We start from the raw sequence: 17,389 nt of genomic DNA on the forward strand, positions 1-17,389 counted from the left end.
TTACCTCAATTCTGGTTCCGGGTTCATGGGGAAGACCCACTGTTTTCTTTGCTGCTGACCTCATTAGAGATGTTGCCGCCGGGGTTCGTTGCTAACTATAGCAATACAAGGATTCTGCTTGTAAATGCTCGTTGGATTGCTCACCTCACAATATATCATACGAAGGCAACAATTTGGCTTTCAGAAAATAATCGCTTGAGGCAGGACTACTTGGAATTGAAGAAGAAATTCTGATCAACATCGAAAATAGATCATTTACAATAGGTATATTCCTAGGTTTTAGAAAAGCGTTCAGTAGAACACAGCATGGCCTACTCTCAAGAAAACATCCGCAATATGGTATCCAAGGTATAGCTTGCAAGCTCCTCGGGATTTATTTAGCTTACCGATCATAATATACTGTAATAAATGGCGTATCGTGCTCTCAGACAAACAATGCGTCAAACCCAGTACAACAAGGGTTCATCGTCGAGCCACTCTTATTTATGCTATTCATTTATTTCTGAATTATTGCAGGCCAAAAAAGACAGGTAGAATTGGGACACACATTGTAGAAAAAACAAACAGTAAACGGAAATGATACTGTAACATTAATGAAATGCAAACATTTCGAGTGCTCCAAATGTGGTTTTGTGAGCGAACGACACGAGTACATTTTTTTTAACGAATTTAGATACACTGTATAAAGAGGCGAACAAATGGATGTAGGCTTAGCTTCATGGCAAGACAGTAACTACAACACCCTGAACATACCGCCCTAAGGGTACGACAATCTATACAGTTTCATTTTTAGAAATTCAAGAAGCGGACATAAACCACTCTGCGGCTACCAGATTCCTCGGTGTTACACTGCATGAAAATCGCTTATGAAATGCGCACGTGAAAACACTTAGAGGAGACCTATCTCGCACATTAGGCACCTTAAATGGACTAAGATCTTATCTACCAACTACTCTAAAACGACAGGTATACTACTCCTGTATACATTGAAGCGTTAACTGTTGGTTCCTTGTGTGGCTAACCACGACGAAAGTAAATTTAGGTTCCTTACTGCCAATCCGAAAAAGAGCAACACGTGCTGTCGGTAACCTGGAGCGGTCCGATCATTGCGCGTCCTTCTTTAAATCGTATGGAATACACGAAATACGTAAACCACATATACAGACTAAGGATACGTTCAAACTTGTCCAAAAATCCGGCGAGCAAAGCGGATTCGCTTCGCCGGAAAAACTAGGACCTGTTCTCCTCTGCTAACGCCCGCGCGAGACGGAACCGCAACGCTGCTGCCGCTTCGCGCTTTTCCGCAACTTTCCGGCCACTATGGCAACGCTCGCGGCATAGCATAATTCGACGCTGTCTGTGTATCATAACCATACGCACGCTGACGTACGTTAAACGCACGCCCATTCCCACATTTAATTCGGTGTGTGCAAACATATTCGTGACGACAAGCCAAGCCTAGTGGCGCCATCTGCTTGTCAGCATGGGGACCATTACTGTCAACAAACCGATGCGCCTGTTAAGTTGGTATCGGCAGAATAGTCACTCTAAATAAAAAATAAAGCAAAATTATTCCTTATACGTTTTCTTACAGGTGAAATGAGACTAAGCGAAAGACCGGTTTCCCATTTAGGGCCAGTGAACACGCTGAAAAAGGCAGCAACTACGGCGAGTTCATTCCGAGGCGAGAGGTCCTGCTTCGAAGGGCGCTGCCGTAATAGTCGCCGCGGAATTTTTCCGGCGGCGGCAATCGGTCCCAGTCCGATCGGCCTGGCCGCAGCGCTTTCCGCCCTGGTCGGCGTCAAAAACAGCCGAATCAGCTTCACTCACCGGATTTTTGGACAAGTGTGAACATACCCTAAGGATTGGAGTTTATCGCCAATACTCGTCCGATAATACTTCTTTTAAAACAGCATACCTGAAAAACAGAAGCGCCTACGATTTAAAATTATACTGTAATTAAGGCTCATGCCGGAACCAACTACGGATATCAGATATCAAGTTATCAGTTGCAGGAGGAAATATACAGCTATCTATTCATTCAGGACCTGTTAACAAATGCTTGCTCATTAAATGAAGTAGCACGATATTCCAGGAATTATTCTTAGAGGAAGCTTAGCGCTCTAGAATAAACAAAAATTTCTTTGAATGTGTCAAGTGTAATCATATATATGCACTTATTTTAAATATGTTCTGTAACCATGCGTTGCAAGTAGAATTTAACAGAAATTTTTTTTTTCTGTGCCTGTTGTAATTTTCCACTCTAAAAAAGGAAAAGGAAAACACGTTTCTTTACTGCTTTTCTCAGTTTGTAAAAGATATTCACAAAGTTTTAATCTGTGCTTGAGTGCCGACTGCTGCTTGCACCAAGGTGACGTGACCTCGTCAGGCAGCATCCTTCCTTTAGTCACGTCCGCCAAGGCAATAGTTCTGTATTATTGTCTTGAAAAAAATTATTAAAAAGATAACGCTTAACGCCTATTTGATCAATGTCTAGAAAATTGCCTACATGTAGCTCAAAATGAATAGATATGCATTCCATAATTTGTGCCTCCTATCACAAAATGAAGCGCACCTGATTTAAATTTCTGCATCTTGAAGACTCATCAATGTAATTAAGTATATAAAAAAACAAATATTTCCCACTCGCCGCGCTGCCGCAGTGGCTGTGGCATTCATCTAATGATTCTAAGGTTACGGGTTCGATCCCGGCACGGAGGCCGTATTTCGATTGAGGCGAAATACAAAAACGCGCACTTGGGCGTACGTTAAAGGACCCCAGGTTGTCTAAACTAATCAAGAGCCCTCCATTACGGCATCCTTCACAGTGGAGTCGCTTTGCGAACACTATCATTCACAATTCCCTAACTATTTCGTACCATGTGCGATACATCTTCCTGCTCTTGTCGAGTCGGGCTAGTATGCATTGTTTCAGCAGCATTTTACGGTGCATGACTGGGTTATATGTAGTGTCTTGAAATACGTTGTTTAACGCTGCCGATTCAAGTCGTGACAGATATTCAGTTATATTTGGGGCACCGCATACGTAAACAGGTATAGTTAACCCTACCTTTATCAGCATCAAATGCCAAGAAATAAAGAGAAGCTTGGAGGTCATCGTCGATGTTATCGAGGCTGAATCGTGGCGCTACCTTCGGAGCAGCGCGCCAGGGTATCGACACCATATCGAAGACAGCCCATAGAAACGCTGTTGCTTTCCAATGAATGCGTGCTTAATACATCAAAAAGTTGTTTTCAATAAAAACAACTCTCTCAAAATTCTGGATTCTACTGAAGAGAATACATGGCATTAGGGCTGCGAAAATGCCACAGCATTTTGGAAGGAAATCAGAATGTTAGTCTCAAACAAACTGCCACTCGAAGCACTCATAGATTTGGCCCGTTCTCTCATCAGGGCTGTCTCCCGTTAATCAAAAAGTTCAATATACATTCTCGAATCGCGGAGCCTTAATGTACAGAGCTGCAAAAGGTGACAAACGTGATTTCGCGTAAGCGAGAATTTTTTTTTCCGAGTAGCGCGTTCATTCCGAAATGGATTTCGTAATGAACGCTTTCCGATTAATGGATTTCGAAATACAGAAGACCAGGATTACAGTTTTCTTAAAAAATGATTCACATTTTTGCGGTGTAGTGTAGTAACCGACGCGGCCATTCTCCCTTTGAGCATTAATTTCTACAAGACTTTGTAGTGGAATTTAATCGAGGGTTAGGCGGAATACCAGCTGGGGAAGCGCGAACATCGCTGAAATGGTAAGCGGGCGCTAGCGACCATTTCAGTAAATTTCAGTAAATTTTCGACCCCGTAAGGATTACACGCTCAAATTGAGCGCTAGATGGAAGAGGATTTATTTAGAAGCGAAATTTCATAATTATCGAGAGTCGAGTTGCAGAACGGTTCCACATGTCCTACTAAGAGCATACTTCATGGTTTCTATCTGCAATGATTCTAATAGACCGTGGGATAACTTTTCTTTTATATAAGATTTCATGTATTAGATTCCTTGTCAAGGCTAGCGCTGGCCATGTCGGCAAAACTGGAAACTTCAGAAGATGTGTCAAAAAGTATCTCAATGACATCATGAAAGCCACTATAAGCCCGATCATTTGGCTGAACACAACAATGAGCAGGACACACAACAATTTGAAACAAAGTATCTATCCTCGCTACAGCGGAAAAAAAATGGTGGTGGTTTAACTATGGTTAAACTTGGAGTGACGAGCTAGCTACAGCTTGCCGAGTGGAACTTGCCGGGTTGAATTCTAAAGTCAGTCTTTCACCTCACTTTCTCGCTGGATGTTAATTCTTTATCTTCCTCCGACTTGACACGGCGCATGCGCACAGCTGTGGCAGCTCGGTTTCGCCGGCGCCCCGCGCCGCCAGCAGCAGCAGCTGCTCCGCACCACGTGACCAACCACGGGATAGTGGGGCGGCGCAACCACAGGTGGCGGCACCGCCACGCTGAAGGCTCGAAATGCTAGCGTGATGTAGCTATCGCTACAAATCTGGTAGGGTTCTAACGCAGCTAAACCGAGTATACATGCGAAAAGATGCGTTTAGCCGAGTTTTTCATGGTCTTGCTTTGCTAGGTAGTCGGCAAACCTGGCGACTAAATTAGTTCTATAGTCGTATTAGTTGATGAAGACGACTATGTGTAATCCACAGAGCGACAGTGTGTAGAAGACAGCGCCGTGCAACGCATAGCTCGAGAGCATTGCAGTTAAACAAGAGTCGTGATCTGCTGCGGTGATGGCGCCGTGCTCCCGTGCTGTGGCCAGCGAAGCTCATCTGTTCGCGCCGCCGCGAGTGTGAATCCCAGTAGGGGCAATATTCATTTTTTATTTATTCATGATTTTACCAAAGTCAACTTCAAGGGCAAGTTTAACACAAACCCGGTGCGCCAGTTAGACCTCGTGAAGTAGTGCTTTTGCACGAAAACTTATCGCCGCACACTTCATAGAATCATGAACCTCTAAAACACCAAGCATGCTTCTAAGAGCACACGTGGAACCCTTCAGTAAATCTACGCGCATTTACTGCTCTAATTTTTCCTGTAAACAAATCGCCATTCCATTCAACGCTTGTTGTGAGCAAGGTACTCAAACGGGCCCAAAACGTTGTAGTCTTTCGTGTGAAAGCAGCACTTATCCGGAGGTTCAGAGCCAAGCAAAACGGAATCACATCAGTATCCGTGACTGAGATTCGCACCCTCGGCGGCGCGAACAGATGAGTTTCAAAGCCCGTTGCGAGAGACTACTAGGCTATCGCCATCGCCCACACGCCTCGCATTAGTTTGCACCACACTCTCGTGGTGTGCATTTCGGCGTGTCGTGTTCGTCAATATCAATCTACTCCGACTGGCGGCACTACCGGCTCATCTCCTTATACATCGCACAAATCCGTGCTTTCGCACTGAATCTAATGTAGTGGACATTCTCTGTGGATTTTTATACTTCAAATGTCACCGACTATACGCGTACCATTTATTGCAGACGAAATGCCAACCTAACCTAACCTAACCTGTCGGATTTAGCTTCTGGGTGTGCCTCTCCAAAAATAGCACTCACAGCCGACTGCGGTTTATTATTCTTGCCGCACAATAAAGGAAAGATCCTATGTTAAACGTATAGACCATAACATTCAATTTTGTGCGCAATGTCTGCGCCCAATACTTTAGTAGTTTACACAGATGAAATTTTTGAAGCCCAAGAGTACACGCTACGTGCACAGCGTTTCGCATAACTTGAGCCAAAATTAAAGAAAATGAAGTGGTACACGGCAAACCAGTGACGATAACCAAGTATTGCTTGCCACGGTGTAGCGCAACTCAGAATTTGTTTCGCGTATTGGATAATTCGCAGAGATGCGCGATTTGTAGTTTATCCCAGTCCCAGCTGCAAATAGTTTGTTGTCGAGGTGCATTTAATTCAAAGCCGATTAATAATATTAAAGCAATGTTCGCCGTTCGCGGTCCTTTTCGTGGCATATAATAAAAACCTGCCAAATATGAAAAACGCGCGCTGCAGTCTTGTGCAATGGTATTATAGAGCTCTCCAGCGTGTTCATAATGAACTACATTGCTAGAAGTGGAGGAGTGCTGAGAACGCCTTTCAATGGAGTATACGCTTGCGCAATCCTTTATCCTGAATCCCCACACTCCTGCCAAACCGAAGTGCAGCGCATGCATTCTGCAGGGCTTCTGGAAAAAAAAAATTCGCTGTGTTTTTGCTGTGGTTAACCATAGTTGAATTGCGAAAGCTTCGTTTCCTCGGCACGTCGTCAACGCAGCGTCTCCTTCCGACGCTCTCGAGAACTCAAACCGGTCTCTTGAGTTGAATAGTCATTTCGGGACGTGGCACGACTTCTAACCGCATCTTCGTTACGACGCTTCTCGATTCGTGCGGCGCGTTCTTCTGGCGTCTCTTGAGCGCGTTCTCTTCCTGTCTTCATTGTGTCGTTGTTGTGTCTCTTTAGCGCTCCCCATAATGACTAGAATCCACTGAGGCAAAGCGCATATATATATTCACCTCGCGAGGCGACACATCCTCTCCCTATACCCGGCGGAGCACATCTGGTGGAGCGAGGGGCGACGGCAGCGGCGTCGACGGCGCCGCCATCTGTTGGAGCGCGGCTGTGGTGTTATTAGGCAACACCACAGCATACGGCTGAAGTGCGACCACGGTGGTGTCCGCCAACGCCATTATTGCTACACCGCAAGAATCTTCTCTGTAGCTGTCACAAAATTTGACGCATATTCGAAAGTAACGTAGCTGCGCGTGAACATTCGCGCCCGCGTGCGGTAAAATAAAACAAAAAAACAGCGGGGAAGGATCCCCGGAGAGCGCGTAACTTCGCGTGTGCTGCTGGCCTTTCCACTCAGCTCGCCGGCGCGGCGCCAAAGGAAACATAGCCACGCGCGGCGTCGATTTCTGTAGAATGTCTGAGTAGTTTCTACTCATCGTCGACGAAAAGGGCGTGTCCTTGACGGCGCTCAAGTGATAGCCTCTCCCCTTCGCTCTCGCGCCGGCGTCTTCGCATCGCAAGAAGGACCCAGAAATTTCTCGAAGGCTGTCTTCGCGCGGTCTTCGCGCGCGACCAATGGGGTCGCGCGCCCAGCACGAAAAGGAGAAGGAGCTTGTGCAGTTGAATCTGCGTGCATGTGCGCGCCTGCCTTGGCGCGAAGAACAAACAGACGCGGACTGCGCCTATAAATAAGGGGCTGCAACCGCTGTCTGTTAGCCCGAGGCGCCGTTTAAGCTTCCGAGAAGCGGGCCCACTCGACTCCCGGGAGAACACCACTCGACCAGCCACAGACCAGCGAGGCAACGTGCGCCAAGCTGCGGATCGGCCCCGTCGTGCTCCTGAAGTCGTCGGACTGTCGCAGTGCCAGGTGAACAAATTGTGTTTGCTTGTCTCTCTCTGCGTTAGTGCACTTTAGGTGCAAATATTTTGTTGAATTGTTATCTCTCTATTGTTACTTTGCACGAGTTGAATTGTATTTGTAAATCACTTCGTATCTGCTCGTACGAGTGATTGTGATATCCTCTGTATCGTCTCTTCGCTGTATAAACTTTGTTTAGTTTTGTGAACCCTTGGCTCCGACCCATTCTCTGGCTTGCGACCAGCGAAAGCTGGGCACCAAAGGACCAACCCCTTTGTCTCTTGGTAACTGGTCTCCGGCTGAGCTTGCCACGCTGAGTCGAGGGCATCTCCTCTGTTACCAAGACCGCTACCCCCCCGCCCCCCACGCCTAAAGGGTGTCTGGCAGCGCACACAAAAGTGCCCGAAGTGGCGACGCTAGCTCCAAAAACATGTGTTGAAACATGGCTGCACAAGGCGCTGGTTGAGGCCTCACCTGCTGAGCCGGGCCGTTGGCCGACACATACGCAGCATTTTCAGCGGCGGACCTGTTGGTCCTATACCACGCCATCAAATTGCCTTACCGACTCGAAAGACTCCTGTTTCCATTGGGTGACGAATCTGTTACAAAATCTCAAACGGTCCTTTGGAAACAGCTTCGAACACTGTTTCTCCCTTCGCTGGCGCTGCTATGTTTCCCGGTAGCATGTACCCGGACTGCGTCCTCTGCATTTAACACGCCGATAAAGCGCACATCCTATGGGACTAGCCCGCTGATCTCCCTAAGCTATATCTGCAACACAGTACTTCTGAGCACTCGGAGGCCGTGCTGCTCTTCTCAGTCCTGGCTATCCAACGCCGAGCCATTCAGCGAGCCACCGGGGTCGTCAAGAAGCAATATCTTCCCATCACCTAGCGTTGACCTGAAGTTCAGTTTCTCTTTGTTGGAACTAAAAAAAACTTTTCATCCTCGGTTCCCTCAAAGAGATAGTATATTTTTGATGTTCATCCTAGCGGTTGTTTCCTGGATACGTTTGCGAACTCCGATGGTTGAACTGGCCAGTAATTCATACATCGTTGCAGCGTTACATAGAGATGGTACAGCTTAGCCAACGATGAAAGAGGACAGGCAACAGCTGCGCACCACTGAAAGTCTTCACTCGGAAGCGATTTAATAGCGCATGGTATGTTGAAGACTCGCCCTTCGCGAAGAAGGGTAACTGGAACCCTGTTTCATTGTTTTTTTAATTAAAAACCAAGCATAGCTTCACATGCGCTCACATTCAGCATTCACTCCGCAGTAGCACTGCGGTACGTAGTAGTATTTATACTACATGCTTCGCAGCGAACCGGGAAGATTTACAGGATTTGTCGCAAATAGCTTCCTGAAATCTAAGCATCGTTCCTTTTCTGCGAAGAGCTTTTCATGAAAACGTCGCTGTTTTATATCAGATGTATGAAAACGTGAACGGCAGCTCCAACGGGCCTAAAATATTTTTACGCTGCGTTAGAGCTTTGTTTCGTAGAAATTGCGACATTTGCAAGACAGTCTGTTCTAATGCTTGCGTAGTCAAGCACATAACCTCGCTTGGTACTTTTTCAGAGCTTTTGCTCAGGTATACCACTTTTTTGCGGCCGCTTTAACGGAGATCGCTTCATTCACGTTCACCAGAATGAGCGACGGACCTAGTTAGCGCGAGAGATGGGTCACAGGCGACCATAAAGTACAACTGCATTAAGCAAGCGATGAAGCTAAATGTCCACCACCTCCATTTTGGTAATACGGGGAGTGCACTGGCAGATACACACTTTGCCGAAGGAGTGGTTTGAATGCTTGGCAATTTGGGAGGAGAGAGCGAAGCATATATTTTCCGACCCTGGATTTATTCGGGGAAGAGTAAACAGCTGACAAAGTACAGCAGCTGGCACGCTCTGCTGTCTAATAGAATAGCAGTTCGTAGAGTGTAAGCATGCAAGGCGACCTTCTCGAAACGCCCACCGCTACCAGCAACAGTCTCAAACAGGGACAGTACCTTCCTCTGGTACATACAAAGGCCCCGCCGGCGTCTCTGATAAGTGATGGATGCACTCGCAACCGCAAGCCGCGTTAGCCGAAGCCTTTTATTCAGTCACAGCCGAAACAAAACTAATGTGAAAGGGAAAGCGATGAAGTAAACTATTTGAGGACAGCATCACCGTTTGTTTTCTTCTATTCTATGAAGGTTTAGCCGTCGACCCCAGCAGAGGCCACAAATTTCGCGATGGTCAACATGCATACCTCGCTTGTTGAAGAGATTTTTGTGTGTGGTCGAATATTCTAGCGTAAAAAGGCTGTTATGTTTGGGAATGTTAACATATTTCGCGGTATATTTTAAGTAGAAAAAAGGAGCATGTGGGTAGTAAACTGCTACAAAGGTACTTAGCGAGCTTTCTCTGAGCCCAGTTCGGAACACTGCAAATTGAACAGGTGGCATAAAATGAACTAAAAAAATTTATATGAATATTCCTAATTAAATATTTTGACGAGTTTACGAAACACTTTTAATTGAGCAACTCGACTACAAACAATACGTTGTTAGTTGAACACATTTGTGGTGCACCGTATTTCTTTCAGCCTTAATTGGCTCAAGTTACATTCTACAACCGCCGCGACTAGGTATTCCCGTGTGCGCTATAACAGCGTATGTTTCATACCTAGATCGTCCACAAAAAACTGAGGCGATAAATTATGCTCCGGCTCAATGAGAAGAATAACTGGCTTTGCGCGTAGAGACCGTGAATTGATTAACACATCCAATTAAAACATGAAAAAATGTTCGGTTATTCAGCTATAATAAAAGTATAGTTCTCATGTCTTGGGATTCCCATGAGCGCATATGAATACTTTGGAGCCATATATAGTACAGTTCTTCCGCTAAGACCTTAGACCGTCCTCTTTCCTACGCGGATATATTCCTTCAGAAAGAAGTAACATTTTATGAATATTTTTTTAATAATGTAGTTGGTAGATTGCACATTTCAATCAAAATTACGAGTAATTACACGGCGCCTGCTCAAAAACTATTCATTTAGTCGTCCCCAACAGGACACTATGTAGATTAAGAAGGCAACTTACAGACCCGATGGGTATTTAGTGCGAAAGCCCTACTTCACTAGCAATCCTGGAAAAGTCGAGGTTGGTCTGAAGCCTCTCAGATTCTTGCAGCAATAAAATAAATACTGCCGCGACTGGGTTTCGAACCCACGGCGGCGTGAACAGATCAGCTCCGCTGACCACTGGCTACATACCACGCCTTGTGTTAAACTGCCACAGTTTCACGCTTCTTGTTCTTCTTCCTCTGAAAAGATAGCACATACCCACATGCGGGGGATTGGCCAAGGTGTAGTGGCATAATAAAGGAAATTTCCATGGGAGATTACGACAAAATATTAGTTGTGCATTGCACGTCGTCGTCTTCATCAAATTTTATCTGTGCGCAAAAAGCACTATGAGCCAAATACACCGGGATATCCGCAGGCTGACGTGAAGCCTCTGAGACAGTAACGAAAGGGAAGGAAATGCCCATAACTATCGCCAAGGTCAGTGGGCTTCTCATTCGTGCTTTGAGAAAAGTGGCAGTAGTGCATGCGTTCGGAGAAACGCGGCACTGCAGCAAAACGCGTTGGCGTTGACAGCATTGTTACAGAAAAGCGACACTTGAGCAATAGCCCGATGGCCTACTTTGGGTAAATTGGCAACTACGATGAAAAAGGTACTCAGCTGATTTAGAAGAGGCAAGTACCTTAGCTCATCTTTAAAACGACCGTAACAAGCCCGGGGTGACTCAGTCTGCTCCGAGACAGATAGCGCACCTAGGCATTCGCGGCAGCAACAGATGCTCGCGGCGTACACCTGCAAAACCCTTCTTTCGCACAATTTTTCCTACTAAGCAATGAAAAAGCGCCAAAAATATTTTTTGTAAGTCGTAAAAGTGAGATGTGCATTAACATGTTCCTCGGGACTGATGAGGATGACAATAATGTTTACGTTATTTCACGCATATATCTTAGGCAGAGCTAAATGGAGAAAAGCCAACTATCACAAAAGCTAACAAGCATTGACTTGCCATTGCGCAGAAGCGGATGCCAAATAAACATCTAAACTGGACCTATGGTAAGAGAGCATAACACTGAAACTGCTCTGCTGCTTTCGTGCTGTTTTGTAGCCGAATAAAGCCTGCACTGACCTGGTCGCTCCGGTCGGCGACGCAGTGTGCGTGGCAGAAGGCAATGAAAAACGTCTGCTGCGGGTTGTACTCGCGCAAGTCGGCCAGCTGCCGGTCCTTGGTCGGCGAGGGCCGGAAGGCGCGGTAGAGCGATCTTATGGGCGCCAGGTCGCTGAACTGCCGCCGGTACATGGAGGGCGACCACGAGCGGCCGTACGCCGTGCTTACGCAGGCGTGCACCTCGGCGTACTTGAGGCGCGACTCCGCCGACCACTTCTTCAAGGCTTCGTGCGCCTGGTAGGGGTCGAAGATCTGCGACGCCGCCAGCTTTGACAAGGTCACTAAACTAACAAAACCGATTAGACTTCACTATCTTAAGGCGCAACTGTCCAGAGTTCATTATAAATAAGGTGAGGAACCTCAGGCACTTTGCTTTACAATACAGCTTGAACGACCAAGACATTGTGGTATTTACACGCCTTTTTTTTTGCCGCCTATGAGTGAATACTGCCCCTTTGCCTAATTTTTGTGCATAATGTTTTGTTCCTCCTGTCTCTTTCTGGGAGGTTGGAGACAATGCGAAGACCACAGTAAAGAAGTAAAACACTACCAGTTCCTAAAACCACAATGGTCCAGCCAGCGCGGGCGGCTAGGCTGTAAAACACCGCTACCTTCTGTGCGGATAGTGCAAGCGGCGAAGGCAGCTTTCGGTGTCACCACGCACACTACACATGGGCAGTATTTGGAAGTTCGGAAATGGAGGTCAGGATAAGGGGGAGCTGGCAAAGGAAATGAAGCCTTTGTGACCATTTTGTATGTCACATGCCTGCTATTCGCTGACGATGCCGTTGCATTCCGCAAGTGATGAGCTCAGTCACTATAAACTTTATATTAAGTTCGAAGGACGTGACGTAGAAAAATATGATTTAAATAGATGAAAGTTGGAAGCATTGCAACTTAGAGATGTGAGCTACTGCGGCACGCTTTATTCCATCTCGAAGGCATTGAGAACAGCCCAACCAACTGCGTACCGGATGTTTCATATAACATGTTTTGCAGTTTTTAAAAATAGGCTTTTTTTCCCTTCCCTAACGGCGCGGTTCAGGTGTTCAACGATATACGAGAAAGATACAGCGCCATTTCCTTCCCCCCAAAAGCAATTTTTTTTTCTGTCAGAAGAGTGCTTTGGTCGGCATAATACTGTCAGGGTTGTAGACCATCAGATTACAGCGAAGACGTCCAAACTAGTAGGCTGGTTATCTAAATTTCAACAGTTAATTTTTCAACTATTACTGTTAGCATCCTTATTTATTGAGGGACGTTTAGCGCAATGTGAGTATTGTGCATATCAGTTCTTTTTTTAATTTTCAAAACGCAGTTACCTTCACCGCTGTGGCCCAAGAAATTATGGCTACATCGCGCCATAATACAGGTGTTTTCAAAAAGCCTGCAGGCAAAGCAACCCCTCCAGTGCACTTAACTCGTCGAAATAAATGCGACACCCGGTGTACATTAACTGATACATGCCCAGTTGCTGTGATCCTTAAAGACACTCGGCTCTCTGCGAAATTCCGTAATAAAGGAATCTTCAATTAGGTAATAAAATACAAATTTTACAGGTGTGATCGAGGAACACAACTTGGTTGGCGTTTTGATAGCAGTCAATAACGACTTAGTTTCCTTCCACATTTCTTGTGTGAACATTAATTTATTTGTGTGAACATTTGTCTCAAATTGAAAGATATTGCATTTGTCGCATGTTATCGCCCTTCAGTTTGATACAATGGTGGTTCGTCGGGCCTGCACGACAAATAAAGTAAATTGCCCGCTAGGTTTCCTTCATCAACCCCATCCGTTCTAGATGATTTTAACATTACTAACATTACATGCGACGTGAATATTCCACTGGCAAATGGGAGCTCATCCGTGTGCATGTGCTTTCATGGCACGTGCTGCGAATTAAACTTGTGTCATCCAGGTAACAGGCTTTTCAGCGATTTCTGGAAAATAGACGTGCTTGCTAACCAATTTATTCAAACCCACAGAATAAAGAGCATGTATAGTACACCTGAAGAAAAAGAAAAGCTCGTCTGAAAAGCGTGACTTACGTGAAGATCTGGCGCAATACGGATCTGTGTTCGATTTTGCCCCCCCCCCCCCCCCCCCCTAAAAAAATGATTTTTCTGTGCCGCCAGCTTCACGTTTGTCACATCAGACCAACACTGGCGGCTCGACTCCGACCAGGCAGTGCCTTATTCAGTGCCCTCGGCCGAGTGGCTGGTAATCAACGGAAAGGCCCTGGACATGTTAAAAAAGTGGTTATACCGGTGTCCTCAAGTCACTGGGGCTGCCCCCATCATGTTGGTGACGAAGGAGTACAACTCGTGGAGATTTTATGTAGATCGACGAAGAAGTAAATTTACTCTCTTCCGTGTATTGATGATTCCGTGGATTGTTCTCAGTGCGCTTCTTTATTCTCGTCTGTCCACCTGCGGCATGACTATTGTCAGATCCCGATAAATCTGTCGGACCGAGAAAATACAGCGTTTGTCACCTCTGATTGAATTTAGGAATTTAATGTGATGCCGATCGGGCTGTGCGATGACCTCAGCGACGTTAGAAAAATTTCTGGACACCATCCTGCGTGGCTTAATTTGGGAGGTACGCATGTGCTACCTGAATGATGTACTAATTTTTGGGAGACATTTCATGGGCATAATGAGCAGCTTAGCCTTGTGTTGGACTGCATCGAACAGGCAGATAGAAATTTAAGCTCTAAGAAGTGCCCCATCGATGAGCGACAGACCCTCGTGCTTGAATTTCTAGTCGATAAGAATGGTATCCGCAAAATATCGCTGCAGTGCGCGACTTTCCAGAACCTCAAAATGTAAAGAATTTAAGGAGCTTTATCGACCTAAGTTCACATTTCCGCCGTTTCATCCGAGGATTCGTCCACGTGGATCATACGCTCACTTCCCTGTTGCAATATACGCTCCGTTTGCGTGGTTCCCGGCGTGTGACTCATCCTTTCGACTACTGAAGTTTCTTCTCACCTCTGGACCTGTTTTACGCCATTTCAATCTAGTTGCTAACACCCAAGTTCATACCGACGCCAGCTGCGTCGTGTTGTGCTCGCGCCCCCTTCCTGCTGTTGAGTTCGGCGAATTTGGACATGGGGAGGATTCCTTGAAAACCACCGCGACGGTGAAAGAGCTCTCTGGAAGAAACGTGGCTGCAGAAACGTCGGTTGCACCGACGATAATAGCGTCCCCACGACTTCGAACATGCCATCGGGTCGACGAAGTACAAGATCAGTGTTGGCCTCTTCGGTCACGCTGGGGTTGAACAATTGCCCGAGAGCTGCGGCTTCGACAGAGGTTCCACGTTCCGGTCACCAGACGACGAAGTACAAGATCAGTGTTGCCCTCTTCAGTCACGTTGGGGTTGAACAATTGCCCGAGAGCTGCGCCTTCGACAGAGGTTCTACGTTCCGGTCCTCAGCACAAGATCTTTCAACCCCTGCTGGGAGACAGCCCGCATTCCTGTGTCACGCAGGCGCCTTCCTGTTCCACATGGGCGCAGTCCGGACCCACGTCCGCGCCCACCTGGAGGCCGCGTGGACGACAACGTGACCGGGTCCTGTTCCCTTTCCCTCGACCGAGCTGCGAAGAAGCATCAGGACCCCCCCGCCGTGGGTGGTGCCATCAGTGCCATCGTGTGATTGGACATCATTCTTCGAACTGTATTCCCCAGCTAGGGATCTGGGGAACACGAACGAGCTGCTGGTTTGGTATCAGAAGAGAGCCCCCCTCTTGAGAGATACCCTTTGCTGGGAGAGACTCCCGACTGCTAAGAAGCTCTGTTTACTGAGAAGCACTATCAGTTGCCCTTACTTGCACATTATATAAATAGTCCTTGTGTAAAGTTTTCCAAGTTTTCTTCCTCCGATCGTCCTCGTCTCTTCTCCGGCCCAGTCACGCTACCTGAACCCCAACAGTGGGCATAGGCGCGGTGCTCCTCCAGCTTCAGAACGACGCCAGGCATGTTATCGCTAACTCTACCTACGGGTTAAGGAAAGCCGAACGCAATTACACGGCGCAAAAGTTCAATGTCTCTCCGTCGTCATCGCTGTTAACAAGTTTCGGCCCTACTTATACAGCTGCCACTTCAAAGTAATCACCGACCGTCACTCCGTGTGTGCTGGTTGGCCTGCGCGACCCTTCCGGTCGACTGGCTTGTTGGGCATTACGGCTCTAATAATACGGCTTTTCTGTGTCCTATAAGAGCGATCGCCGCCACGCTGACGCTGACTGCTTGCCCCAAAATCCTCTCCCTTGCACGAGCCGCCACGATGGCTGAATGGTTATGGCGCTCGGTTGATGGCCCGAAAGACGAGGGTTCGATCCCGGCAGCGGCGGTCGAATTTCGATGGAGGCGAAATTCTAGAGGCCCGTGTACTGTGCGATGTCAGTGCGCGTTAAAGAACCCGAGGTGGTCAAAATATCCTGAGCCCTTCACTACGGTGCCTCTCATACCTCGAGTTTCTTTGGGACGTTAAACCTTCACAAACCAAGCTAATCTTTCTTGCACGGCAGCAGGTGAAGACGACCTAGACGACTGCCTCGCACCTCTGACCGAGATATTGCCAGACCACGTAACGTTCCAGCACGAACATTTCCAAGATTCCCCTGTGGCTTCATTGATTGATAAGGCCCAAAACTCTGCACCTACAACATCCTTCGTTATTCGGGACGGTCTGCTGTTCGAGAACTACTACTCAGCTACCGATGCCCATCTGCAGCGCGTTGTCGCAGCTTCTCGCCGCTGCAGCGTCCTACATATTATGCATGACGACATCATCTCAGGGCATCTTGGCTTTGACCGTACTCACTCGAGAGTTCGACAACGTTGTTATTACTGCGAAAGCATTACTAGGTTATGTCGACAGCGAACCTGTCACCAAAACATGTCCGAAGCGATTGTCGAGAACTACAAAGAGATATCAAAACAGTGGTTATAATCGAAAGAGGATGATGTGAGGATGCAGTGCGAAAAATTCGGTGACGATCGGAATGATGAATAATTAGAGGCAAAAATATGCAAAAAATGGGCGTGGCAACAGGAAAAGTAGCGCCAAATTTTAAACGCCGAAAGTGTAATACCACGTGACCGGATGTATCGGAGGAATCAATGCGCGGCGCCAATTTTAAAAGTTTACAACAAAGCTTGGTGGGACATAGACAAATTGCACAAATTCTCTATTCAGATGATTATGTGATCGAAAAGGAACTGATTAGTGATCGATTTGTGACGCTGTTAGAAACAAATAGTGTAAATAGAGGCAAAGAGTAGCAAATACAGGGGACGAGTGCAGAGGAGGCGTCAACGCTTTCGCATTACTCCCATGCGGGTAGCCGCAGTGACCTCTAAACGTTTTTGGCCCAGGTTTTATACGAGCACAAAGCGTTACGCCGCAATTTGTGCTCCCTGCCAACGCATGAAACGACGCATACCCCTACGACCGGCCTTCTTCAACCGGTCAAGTCCCCTGCATCACCTTTTGACAAAATGGGAATCAACTTGAAAGCTCCTTTCCCGAAGACGTCGGACGGCCGCCGCTGTATTATTGTGGCTGTTGACTACTTGACTCGGTATGTGGAAACGGCTGAGCTTGCATCTGCCAAAGCGACCGACTTATCCCACTTCTTGCTCGCCCGAATCGTTCTTCGGCACGGCGCGCACCCACTGATCATTATTTGCCGCGTTCTAGTTTACTGCTGACGTTGTGGAAGAGCTGCTCGGGCTC

The 17,389-nt window shown here is 47.0% G+C and overlaps 1 pseudogene across 1 annotated transcript in view; it reads right to left on the reverse strand.

Annotated features, from left to right (window-relative positions):
- Positions 1-17,389, reverse strand: part of LOC144123775 (neprilysin-1-like) — a 60,445-nt pseudogene that overhangs the window by 9,113 nt on the left and 33,943 nt on the right. The window contains exon 8 of the transcript XR_013313138.1: positions 11,605-11,895. The product of XR_013313138.1 is annotated as a neprilysin-1-like (transcript). The remainder of the gene's footprint in view (positions 1-11,604; positions 11,896-17,389) is intronic.

This window comes from Amblyomma americanum, chromosome 3 (genome assembly GCF_052857255.1).
Source record: "Amblyomma americanum isolate KBUSLIRL-KWMA chromosome 3, ASM5285725v1, whole genome shotgun sequence".
NCBI lineage: Eukaryota > Metazoa > Arthropoda > Arachnida > Ixodida > Ixodidae > Amblyomma > Amblyomma americanum.